Consider the following 13,506-nt stretch of genomic DNA (forward strand, 5'->3'; position numbering starts at 1 on the left):
CTATTTGACTGTTTCTTAAAAAGCAACATACACTACTTGACTCTACTGAAATTTTAATTGTGCCTACCTTCTATTTGTATGAGAATCAGTTCAGGACCTTGGCATTGAGGAATACAGATAAACCTGGCTGCAACTTTTGTTACTAGCAACAGATGAATGTGGGTCTCTTTTTATAGATCTCTATGGCCTGAGTCAAGATTAAGAGTAGGTTTCCCATGAATTTTTTGTAGTATTTCAGACAAATGTAAAATGATAAATCAGGACAGAGGAGATAGTTCTTAGGTAGGGCATCTGCCCTGCCCTATTCAAGCCCCCAGCAAGCCCAATATGAGAAGACCCAATTGAGAACTTCAGTGTCATGATCTCTCTCTCTTTTTTTCTAATGACCTGAAAAAGTTGACTTAGAGTGTCGAAAGTACAAATCTGTGAGATCCCAGAACTTCCAAAGAAAAAGAGAAAATATATATAAATCAATGAGAAAGAATTCAATGATTAGTAACCCCACTATACCAAAATATGTCCAGGTTTTGGTCTAAGGGAGCCTCAAATACTGTTGATGCCTTATATGGAATTACTGCCAGATCATGTAATTTAGGAGAACTCTTGCTTCTGTTGTATCACTTCCTACCATTAGGTTCGGGATCCACTAGGTACATGTGGAATGCAGCAAAAAGTCTGAAACAAACAAACAGCTGGTAGAAAATAAAGATCTAGAGTGAGGAATGAAAGAGTTATAAAACTAAGGAGATACTTCAAATCTTTCAATATATTTAAGGATTTAAAACAAACCCCAAACTAAGACTAATTAGTATTTGGCCTAATTTACCATTATACCATGATGTGTTGAATGCAAGGCATTTTCCTGTAGAATTCAGATTTTTGTATTATGCCACTTTACTTTTTTGTCATCATTTGCACTGGCGTAATAGCTTTGTTTTGTTGATTTCTGATTACTTCTCCAACTTAACAAAGTAATATTGTATTCAAATACCAATCTCAAAAGTGCTGTCCTCCCTGAACTTTTGCAAGTTTGGGAATAGTCTCTATTACCATTTCACGACTGGATATAGTAAGTATGCTGTTTGATATGCATATTGAAATTCTTGAAACTATTTAAAGGCTTCACAAATATTAATTATCTTCAATTTCACAGTTTTCTCATGATTTAAGATGTAGAAATTTAATTTTGCACTAAAATAGCAGGCTTACATGTTATAGAGTACTACTCATGCATTGCTAGAAGGGATTCTGATATTCAGACCTAAAGCAAAAACCTAGTATTTCCAGTACAAAGCCAACTTTAGAAAGCCAGAAATATTTCCTAATTAGAGAATATAAGTAATAGAGCTAATAGAGCTATACTTCCAAAGCAAATTTACTCAGATATTTGCTAAGTAATATATCAAAACTGCCAAGCTAGGATTTTTTTTTCCAAGCTAAAATTTTACTTTATTGTAGAATGTAAACAGTTTTTGTGAATTTCAGTCTATTTGAAATATGTGAAACATTTTAAATTACATTTGAGGTTTAGAATACTTTCTCAATGAGAAACAGCTGTCCACTGCACATAGCTCCACTTGTTTAACCTGACAACAGTTTTACATGAAAAAAGAACATCGTCTCTTTCACCTCAAATTTTAGAATGATATGCTCAGACTTTTGTCAGTCTTGCGTCACCTGCTATTAAGACAGATTATACCATCCACTTTCCCCATCCACTTTAATTTGGAGTCTTTTAAAAGTCTGTATTTTTATCATAAAACTCCAGTTTTTTTTTATAGTAGGAAACACAAATGACAAAGTATCAGGAATTCTAGTTGTTTCAGTTGATCAAAAATCAATGTACAAAGTATTCAAGTTGAAAATTCTGAATAGTTAAAAAATTACTTATGTTAAACATTATTTTTTTCTTCTCATGATATATTTTACTTGATTCATTGGTAATTATAATTGTGCATTTAAAATAATTATATCAATTTAAATATAATAGAAAAATGGTCTGATACTTTGTGACAATAATAAATGATACCTAGCATTTACTGAGTGCTATGTGACAGCCACTGCTCTAAGTAGCATATATTTTCTTATAATCCATACAATAAACCTATTCTTTCAAAACACAGAAGTGAACAATGAGCTTTGTTAAGTAGTTATCTGATAAGATAGATGGTAAAGCTGAGTGCTGAACCCCACTATCATCTGGAGTTTGTGTGCTTAACACTCAATACTGATGCCTACCTCTCACAGGACCCAACCTGGGGAAGGAATTTTTTGGTACTTTATAGAGAATGAAGAACCTCAGTTACTCAAAGACCTTCAATATTGTATTACTTTCAGAGTGTAGATACTATTTCAGTATTTATGAAGAAACATAGGTAGATTTAGAGACATAACAGACTGGAATGCCACTTCAAAATGGTATATATATATATAATAAAGTTAGAATACATATGAAGTAGATTTCATCATTCAGTAAGTTACATCTTTTTTTTTCTAGGATACAAGTTCTTTTTTAAAAAATTTATTTTTTATTTAAGAAAGGATAAATTAACAAAACCATAGGGTAGAAGGGGTACAACTCCACACAATTCCTACCACCCAATCTCCATATCCTATCCCCTCCCCTTATAGCTTTCCCATTCTCTATCCCTCTGAGAGCATGGACCCAGGGACATGGGTTGCAGGAGGTGGAAGGTCTGGCTTCTATAATTGCTTCCCCGCTGAACATGGACGTTGACTGGTCGGTCCATACTCCCAGTCTGCCTCTCTCTTTCCCTAGTAGGGTGGGTCTCTGGGGAAGCTGAGCTCCAGGACACATTGGTGGGGTTCAGTCCAGGGAAGCCTGGCCGGCATGCTGATGGTATCTGGAACCTGGTGGCTGAAAAGAGAGTTAACATACAAAGCCAAATAAATTGTTAAGCAATCATGGACCCAAAGCTTGGAATAGTGGAGAGGAAGAGTTGGGGGGGTACTCACTGCAAACTCTAGTGTACTTCTGCTTTCAGGTATATATTTTGCACTTGTTTATGGATACGTGTGAACATATGATCTCTCTCATAGAACCTGGTGTATATCTAAGTTTTGGGACTTTGTTAGAAAGTGATCCACCTGGGATGGAATTAGAGAATGCTATGAAAGGAAAGGTCTCACCCGAGTAATGAAGCTGAAGGGTTGTCATTCCACACGTGAAGTCTCTGGACACAGTCTGAAGTGAAGCATGTTGAGGTGGCAATCATTGTGTTGATTAGGTTGCGATCAGCTGATGCAATATTATTTGATATGGATTGGGAGAGGCATACGGAAAAGTGGGCCCTATCCTAAGGTTCCAGGACTGGGGGAAATATAGGCTCTATAGTGGAGATGTAAGGTTCCTGCTGTCTTAGGGTTCAAAAAGACAATGGATAGTTAATGTTATCATCACATTATTTGGTAATTGGGTTAACTTTGAAAAGTCCTTTTGTTAGGGTTTGCTGTATAGTACCCAGTGTCTTGTAAATAGCTGTGCCACTGGTTGCCTCTGATCTACTTGGTCTAGGCTTTTGAGAGAGTCCACATATCAAATACATAGCCTATATATTAAGAAGACTCAGTCTGTGTTTTAAAAACTTTGAGACATACAATTAATGAGGTGTGTACTCCTTTGTTCATAGCAGCATAATTCATAATAGCTAAAACCTGGAAGCAACCCAAGTGCCCAACAACAGATGAGTGGCTGAGAAAGCTGTGGTATATATACACAATGGAATACTATGCAGCTATCAAGAACAATGAACCCACCTTCTCTGACCCATCTTGGACAGAGCTAGAAGGAATTATGTTAAGTGAGCTAAGTCAGAAAGATAAAGATGAGTATGGGATGATCCCACTCATCAACAGAAGTTGAGAAAGAAGATCTGAAAGGGAAACTAAAAGCAGGATCTGACTAAATTGAAAGTAGGGCACCAAAGTAAAAACCCTGTGCTGAGGGGTAGACATGTAGCTTCCTGGGCCAGTGGGGGGTGGGAGTGGGTGGGTGGGATGGGACACAGTCTTTTGGTGGTGGGAATGGTGTTTATGTACACTCCTAGTAAAGTGTAGTCATATAAATCACTAATTAATTAATATGAGAGGGGACAAATTAATAGTAAGTTACATCTTATGCTTTCTTCGATGTAACTGAAGTACATACATTGAGAGAAAGTGGGCCAGGTGGTGGCACACCTGCTTGAGTGCACATGTTACAATGTTCAAGGACCTGGGGTTGAGCCTCCATTCCCCACCTGCAGGGAGGGTGCTTCACAAGTGGCGAAGTAGTACTGCAGGTATTTCTCTGAATCTCTCTATATCTGTCTTTATTCAATTTCTTACTGTCTCCATGCAATAAATAAATAAAGCTGATAAAAATGTATTTATTTATTTATTAAAAGGAAAAATTGACTAAACCATAGGATAAGAGGGGTACGCAACTCCACACAATGCCCACCACCAGAACTCTGTATTCCATCCCCTCCCCTGATGACTTTCCTATTCTTTTTTCTTTTTTCTTTCTTTATTTCTTTTTGTTGCCCTTGTTTTTTATTCTTGTAGCTATTATTGATGTTGTGTTGGGTAGGACAGAGAGAAATGGAGAGAGGAAGGGACAGCAGAGAGGGGGAAAGAAAGATAGACAGCTGCAGACCTGCTTCATCTCTTGTGAAGTAACTCCCCTGCAGGGGACTTGAACCAGGATCCTTATGCCAGTCCTTGCTCTTAACCCACGCTTAACCCATTGAGCTACCACCCGACTCCCAACTTTACTATTCTTTAACCCTCTGGTCTGAGAACCTACAGACTATGGACCCAAGGTCATTGTGGAATGCAGAAAGTTGAAGGTCTGGCTTCTGTAATTGCTTCTCTGCTGAACATGGGCGTTGACAGATCGATTCATACTCCTAGCCTGTCTTTCTCTTTCCCAAGTGGGAGAGGGCTCTGGGGAAGCAGAGCTCCAGGACACATTGGTGGGGTTATATGTCCAGGGAATTTAGGTCGGCATCATGCTAGCATCTGGAATCTGGTGGTTGACAAGAGAGTTAACATACAAAGTCAAAGAAATTGTTAACCAGTCATGGACTTAAAGGCTGGAATAGTACAGATAAAGATTTGGGGGGCCATCCATTTTGTAGATAGCTAGCAGGCATAATTTAGTTATATTCCAAGGGGCATATGGCTACACTAGTGTTTTTTTGTTTGTTTGTTTCTTTCTTTTTGTCTGAGCTTATAATCTGATACGCAGGTGAATCCTAATTATTGTCTGGGGAGGTGGTGTCATGGCTGGCAGAAGGAACAGAAAGCTGGATCAGGGAAGAGAGTACCTCCCAAATATGGGAAAGGTGTATAAATATTGTTTACTGTAAACCCCATCAATTTGATCTGATCTGGGGCCCATATTCAGTTTAGGAGCCTATGTGACCTCTACATCCCTGTAGATCTGACCTCACATTCTGTGGTCATGAGTAGGAACGTTCCAAGCTGCCCCAATATCAGGACCCATCTTCCTCAGGTGTAGCATATAGTATGTTGTCCAGCCTCCCTTTGGAGGATGGAAAATTCTCTACAATTGTTGATGCAAGTTGAGGGCAAGTTCCCATGGGGGCCCACAAAGGGGTCTATTGTGTTGTTCCTGCAAGGAATGACTGGTAACAATGGAGAGAGGGATTTATTTGAGGTCTAGGCCCATCATGTCTGTTTGGGAATCTCAGGACTTCCTGAATAGGGCCCCAGCTGATGGGGTGGGCTGATAGTGACTAAAGATTCATCATTAAAATATGCCAGTCTCTTGCCCTTATTTAGCTTCTACAGTCCTTGCTTTGATGAGGTTAGCTTTGGAGTGAGTGAGAGAACTGTAATAGCAAGTAGGTGAGGAGGGTTTCTAAGTCTAAGAAGACACTATTTCATTATGAACTTTATACTGACTCACTACAGACTATTGTGTATTTTTGCTTTCAGGTACATATTTTGCCCTAATTTATGGATACATGTGAACATTTTGCTCTATTTTACAGGACCAGGTCTATATCTAGGATTTGAGATTTTGTTAGGAAGTGAACCTCCTGGAATGGAATTAGAGAATCCTCTGAAAGGAAAAGTCTCACTTGAGTAATGAGGGTGAAGGGTTGACATTCCATGCCTGATGTCTCTGGACACAGTCTAAAGTGAAGCATGCTGAGGTGGTACTCCTTGTGTTGATTAGGTTGGGATCAGCAGATGCAATATCATTTGATATGACTTGAGAGAAGCATGCAGGAAAGTGAGCCCCACCCTTAAGGTTCCAGGACTGGGGGAAATATAGGCTCTAAAGAGGAAGTCGGAGGTTCCTCTTTAGAGGTTATTGATATAATCACATTATTTGGCAACTGGGTTAGCTTTGAAATATCCCTTTGTTAGGATTTGCTGTACCATACACAACATGACTATAATTTATGTCTTTTGATATTATTTTTGTGTAGCTGTGCCACTGGTTTGCTATATACGGACTCCCCTATCTTGAGGACTTTTTCATCTTTTCCCATTTTTTGTACTGTTTTGAGCATGAATGGGTGCTGGATTTTGTCAAAGGCTTTCTCTGCATCTATTGAGATAATCATGTGGTTTTTGGTTTTGCTTTTATTGATGTGGTGAATGACATTGATTGACTTATGTATTTTGAACCAGCCTTGCATTCCTGGGATAAATCCCACTTGGTCATGATGAACAGTCGTTTTGATATACTACTGTATCTGGTTGGCCAGGATCTTGTTTAATATTTTGGCATCTATGTTCATCAGGGATATTGATCTATAGTTTTCCTTTTTTGTTGTGTCTCTATCTGCTTTTGGTATCAGGGTGATGTTGGCTTCATAGAAGGTGGGAGTGTTCCTATTTCTTAGATCTTGTGGAAAAGCTTTAGAAGTATTGGTATTAACTGTTTCCTGAAGGTTTTGTAGAATTCGTTTGTGAAGCCATCTGGTCCAGGACTTTTGTTGTTGGGGAGATTCTTATTAACTGTTTCGATTTCTTTGTCTGTGATTGGTGCATTTAGGTTTTGTAGTTCTTCTTGGTTCAGTTTTGGAAGGGCATATGTTTCTAAGAATTCTAACATTTCTTCCAGATTCTCTAACTTGGTGGCATATTAGTTCTGCATGTAAGTTTTGCATGCGTTTCTGAATTTCTGTGGTATCAGTTGTTATATCTCCTCTATCATTTACAATTCTACTTATTTGGGTCTTTTTTTTTTTTAGAGTCTGGCTAGGGGTTTGTCAATTTTATTTAATTTTTCAAAGAACCAACATTTGGCTTCACTGATCTTTGTACAGTTCTTTTATTTTCAATGCTGTTTATTTCTGCTCTAATTTTAGGGATTTCTGTCCTTCTGGTTGCTTTAGGGGTCCTTTGTTCCTCTTCCTTTAAGTCCTTAAGGTGTGCAGTAAGGTAATTTATTTGAGTTTTTCTAGTGCTCTAATATGTGATTGTATAGCTATGAGTTTCCCTCTCAGTACTGCTTTAGCTGTGTCCCAAATATTTTGATAGCTTGTGTCTTATTTTCATTTGTTTCCAGGAACATTTAAATTTCTTGCTTGAGTGCCTCTGTGGCCCAGCAGTTCTTAAGCAGTATGTTGTTGAGTTTCCAAACTATGTGACTTTTAGTAATTTTCTGTTTGTTGTTAAATGTTAGCTTTACTCCACTGTGGTCTGAGAAGATACTTGAGATGATTTCAATGCTCTCTGATAAAATAAATAAATAAATAAATAAATAAATAAATAAATAAATAAATAGATTGAAAGAAAGTAAAGAATGTGCTTCACGTAAAAAGATGATGCTTGCTCTCTTATTTTCTTTAAATATATTTTGATTAGATTATGAAATCTCATTGAATATGTATACCAAAATGAAACAGTTCTCTTTCTGTGGGCCATTTGGGTTCTTCTAATTTTTCATCACTATAAGTAATGACATAATGCACACTTTTATAATTAAAATTTAATACATAGGATCCTAGGTTGAATTCCTTGAAATCGATTTACTTGATCATAATTAATAGCTCTTCTATTGCTCTATACATTTTATAAGATGTACCATTTTTTAACATATGTACATTCATACTCACATGTTCTTAGGTGTGTATGTGTGTCTCTCTGCCAGTTTGTGTATGCTAAAGATTGGATTGTGTCAATGAGTAGAACATCAACAGCAGGGTAGTCAGAGAAGTTTGTGGTGTCTTTCAAGTGTTACTTGACATGAGAAATTTATCTATCAACTGACTTTTTGAAGTGAGAGTCAATGACCAGGCCCTTTGCCCAAGAAAATTACTTGGAGGGAATCCAACACTATGCTTTAAACAAACATCTGAGCATTTTCTTCCCCCTGGCTAACTATAGACTTCATATCTTCTCATAGATAATGTATACAGTAATTACTTAAGCTCTTCCTTTTGAAATTTAACAAAAAAATTCACAGCCTCCCAGCAAAAATAAAAGGTAATTTTTGTCAATATTGACACAAATACTTTTAAACCTTTATAGAAACTTCAGCTATGAAAAATTTCATATAGTATCAGCATATAAAATTTAAATAAGTTACACTATTTTGTAGATTCAGACTAAAATAATAAGAAGTTAATATACATTTAATTTAATTAATTTATATTTTAATCTAAGTAAAATATTTTATGAAAGCATTTTATACATTTAACAATACTATATCTCTAAAAGTGTGTTATATATGTTTCCTTTTAATAGTTTATGAAAGTAAGTTTTCTTCAAATTAATGATAAGTGTGCCAATTTCTGCGGATTTGGTTTATGTGACTGATTTTGAAACTTATTCATTTACCTTAGAACCTCCTCTCTTTAAGTAATTGTGTGACCAGTCAAATTATGTTTCACATCTAAGGGAAGTGCACTTTTCTTTCAACCAAAGAAATCCTTTAAAAAGAGAAGATAGTTTAGTTCCTTTAAGTTATCTTTATGGGTTTATACTGCAGGAAGTTAGACTACTGCCAGAAATCAAAACAAATATTCCCTTTTTAAATGTAAGTATTGCACTAACATAATGAGTTCAGAGATTAGTGAAGAGGTATATTATTAGGTATATATTTGAAATTTAAAGATTAACAGTGTAAGGTACAGTGGTTTTATGGAAACTAAAAGTAAAAATATAGAGGGACTGCTAAAGGGTTATAAGAATGGAGCTTGTCCAAAAGATTTTAGTGGAGAAATTGGTACTGTGGTTGTATGGTGTTTTATAGGAAGGTGTGGACTTGTGCCCCTAAAATATATAGCCTTATAAACCAATGTACCGTTAGTCATTGCTTTAGAAGAAAAAATTACAGGACTGCCAAAATAGTTCACTTTGATAGTGTGCTACTCTTTCATGTGCATCACCCAACTTCCAGCCAAGATCGCACCACATTCACGGAAACTTCAGTGTTGTGGTTTCTTTTCCCCACTGCTACACCTCCTCTCTCTTTAAAAAAAAAATTTTTATTTATTATTACTGGGTAGAGACAGAGAGAAATTGAGAGGGGAGAAGGAAAAGAGAGAGAGAGAGAAAGAAACACCTGCAACCTTTCTCCACCATTTGTGAAGCTTCCCTCCTGCAGGTGTGGGAACTGAGGGCTTGAACCTGCATCCTTGCACACTGCAATGTGAGCACTTAAGGAAATTGTTAAGCTTAAATAAGGTCATCAGGGTGGAATCCTGTCCCAACAGGATATTATCCTCAAGAAAGGAGATACCAGGAAGCACTCTTTCTCTCCCTGTCCTTACTTTCTTCCACTTTGTGTACACACACACACAGACACACACACACACACACAGACACACACACACACACACAACTGGAAAGACCATGTGAAATAAAGGAGAATAGGACTATCTATAAGAAGTAAGATCATTCCTACTGGAAAGTGAATCAGCTAACTTCTAGCTTCCAAAATTGTTAAACTGTTTAAGCTATCATCTGTGGTCTTTCCTCATGACAACACAAACAGACTAATACAGGTTTCCACAGCAAAGGGAAAGGGCCGCGGTTTGAGTTGGAGATGTGAACTACTTAATCTAGGTAAGTTATGTTCCACTTAACTAACAGTTTTCTGTTTTCTTGTGGTTTTGTGTTATTTTATTATCTGGAATCATGTTTCTATTTCTTCCTGAGTAGTTCATGAGCATAAAAGGAAATAAATTAGCATTTATTAGATACTGAACATGTGCTGGGAACCATTTCACATGTGTTTTCTCACTTAATCGTTGAGAACATCTTGTGACTTAATTACTATTATTCTAATAATTAAAGTTAAAGAGATGAAATAATGTTCCTTGGAAATTGTTTATGTAGTAAGTGGGCAGATTTTGGATTCAAACCCATCTTTTTTGTTCTCTAAAGTCATAGTCCTTAATATTACATGATATTCAAGATGTATTCAGAAAATGCAAATTACTCTAGCATATTAAATGGAAGATATTCATCATACAGAGAATAGAAAAATAGTAAGAATGAGTGAGAGATGATATTACTACAGTCTAGGCAATAACACTAGAATGTTACACTTGACTACTACTATCCTACTTAGAAGCTGAGGATCTTAAGTAGATGGTAGTACTGAAGTCCAGGAGCTTTATTGTTGGAAGCTAGATTTCTTTTCCAGCTCTCTTATATATGATATCAAGGAAGAGAAGTTGGTTGTCTTTTCAAGAGCAAGAGCTGTTGCCTTGGACATGTCCAAAGTGAAGAGATTGTAAAAACATTATTTTGTCTCTTCTCCCCTTCTAGTCCTCCACCAGCACCCATCAGTAGTGAAATCCCTAGGAAGCCAGAAAGTAAGTGGCTCAGTAGATGTGATGGACAAAGACAGAGATAGCAGTAGATCTCAGCACAAATAAGCAAATGACCAGCATAGATTTGTCATGTTGCCACACAAGTGACAGAGAGTCTAAGACCATATATATTTATTTTTCTTTCCCCTCAAGTCCTAGTAAAGTCATATAGTTGTGCTTATTTCTTTACATCTGAAAAGGGTTTCACAGCTTGCCTAGGCTTTTATTTTAATACATTACAATAAGCTATGTCCTCATAAGGTTAGTTTGTTTAGCATAATTCAAACAACAAGTGAGAGCACAGTCATAACCAAACTCAGGAATTCTGAAGCCAAGTTTAGTAGCCTCCCCATTTCATCACAAAATACTCAATAAGCACAAACACATATTAGGTCATTGGAATAGATCACTTGAAAACTGTGCCACTTTACCATGTGTGTGATCCAGACTTGAGCCCTGCCGCAGTACATTGATGAAAGATTAGATGCTGTGGCCTATCTATCATTTATCTATCTGTCTGTGTCTATTTATCTATTATATATCATCTGGATAGAAATTACAATAATAATGGACACATCAAATTGAATCGAATTATTCAACTGAGGTGATTATGCTAAATGGGAACTGTTAAACTTCTTAAAGCATAGCAAAATGTTGCCAGTATAATACCATAAAGAAAATTCCTGTTCAAGTCATAATATTTAATTCATTTTAGCCAGTTCCAGATTAAATATTCTGATAAAATTGATCTGCCCATTTTTCTGCCAGGCATCTTGAACATCTACCAGTTTTCTCGCTACATTCAGTTTTTCTCTCTTTTTATTCAAGATGCATATATTTCCCCCTTATAGCGAATATTAAGCATTTTATCATTTCTTCTTTGTTTTCTAGTTGTCCTCTACCATTCAAAGAGCTGACTTTGCCTTCCATTTCTTATTCTCACCACATACAAACATGTCCCAAAAGAGAACAAGACCTTTGCTTATTAGCTATGTTTTAATTATTGCTCATATAAATAACTATGTGACAGTATATTGATTATTAACTTAATATGAGTATGAAATATGAATAATAAGCATTCACCAAAACTTATTTTTCATGAGATTCAGTAGATGCAGTTTTTACTAATCAAATTTACAAGATAACATAATAGTAGGTATTATATGATAGTAGGTCCTTTCACTCTGATAATTTAAGAAAATCTCAAAGCATTATGACTAAAAGGACTTAGAAAAAATAAGTAAGTGACTCATAATTTAAAGGAGGTTTTAGTATTTAGCTTGATCTTAATAGTTAATTTTAGAATGAGGTCTAGAACTCTGTGATTCTACCTGCAGTTCCATAATTTGTATAATTTACATTTTTAAAATTTGTATAAATTAAGAAAATTTTCTTTTTCTGTATACTTGATATCACAGAATTTAATTAAATAGATACTTGTATATTAGCAAAATTTCTCTTAACGTGGGCTATTTTACTGTCTGGCAATTGTTTTATGTGCCATAAATTAGTCAACCTGTGGCAGCAGAGATATCTTCTTTGGAAGCCTCTTTCTTTTTATTTTTCACATATTTTATAGGACAGCAAGAAACTGAGAGAGGAGAGGAAGATGAAGAGGGAGAAAGAGAGACATTTGCAGTACTACTTCACTACTTCCCTCTACAGACAGGGACCAAGGGCTCAAACCCTGGTCTTTGTGCATGATAACATGTACACTTAACAGATAGTGTCACCAACTGGCCCTTTTGCAAGCTTCTCTATCTTCACAATTTTCTCAATATTAATGACTCATCAAAATATCCTGCCAGTGACATAACTTCTTCAGATGTGAAACCATAAAATTCTTGCGGACTTTTTGAAATTCCAGAGAAACACCTGCAGGATATTTTTGTTTGTTTGTTTGTTTTCTTGCCAGGGTGTCAGTACCTGAAGTATTTCTCCGTTTGTTACTGATCACTTTTTTCTTTTGTTTTCCTTTTTGATAGAAGATGAGATACAGATAGAAATAAAGGAGGTGAGAAACAGATAAAATGAGAGTCACCAGCGCCACAGCTCTACTGGTTGTGAAACCTCCCCCTATCTGCAGGTAGATGCCAGACACTTAAATTCTAGTCTTTTCAAAAGAGTTATAAGTAAGCTCTAATGGGTGAGCCACCACTAGGCCCCCAGAATTATATACGAGCTTCTATATTTGTTATAACTTAACCTACAACAACTTATTTTCTGGATAGACACTCGTACTTTTTAAAAATATTTTAAACTTTTATTCCAGTGCCATTATGAAAAGCTTTCCTTTTTAATTTTTAGAGGGGGTGGGGAAGGAAATTACTTAATGAAGTAATTTCCCTTTTGAAGCTTTTTGGAAGCAAACAACTAAGGTGAACTGCCATGAAGATACTGAAGAGTCAACTAATTTCACTCACTAACCATACAACTTGCCACTATTGATTTGCTTATGTGACAGATTTGAACCTCAGCATCAGCACAGTAGGTTACAAAGGAGAGCATTTGATGTAGATGTGTCACTTTTTCAGAGGTTCACATGTTAAATTCAAATATAATGAAAAGCTTGTTTATTTTAAGCCAGTATCAATTGCATCTGGCATCACCTGAAATGGCCACACGTAGGCTTTTCCCTATTCCCTTCCTTACAGTCTCAGAGAGAAGTAACTTGAACTCCATGCCTATGATCTGGTCA

Source organism: Erinaceus europaeus, chromosome 9 (genome assembly GCF_950295315.1).
Source record: "Erinaceus europaeus chromosome 9, mEriEur2.1, whole genome shotgun sequence".
NCBI lineage: Eukaryota > Metazoa > Chordata > Mammalia > Eulipotyphla > Erinaceidae > Erinaceus > Erinaceus europaeus.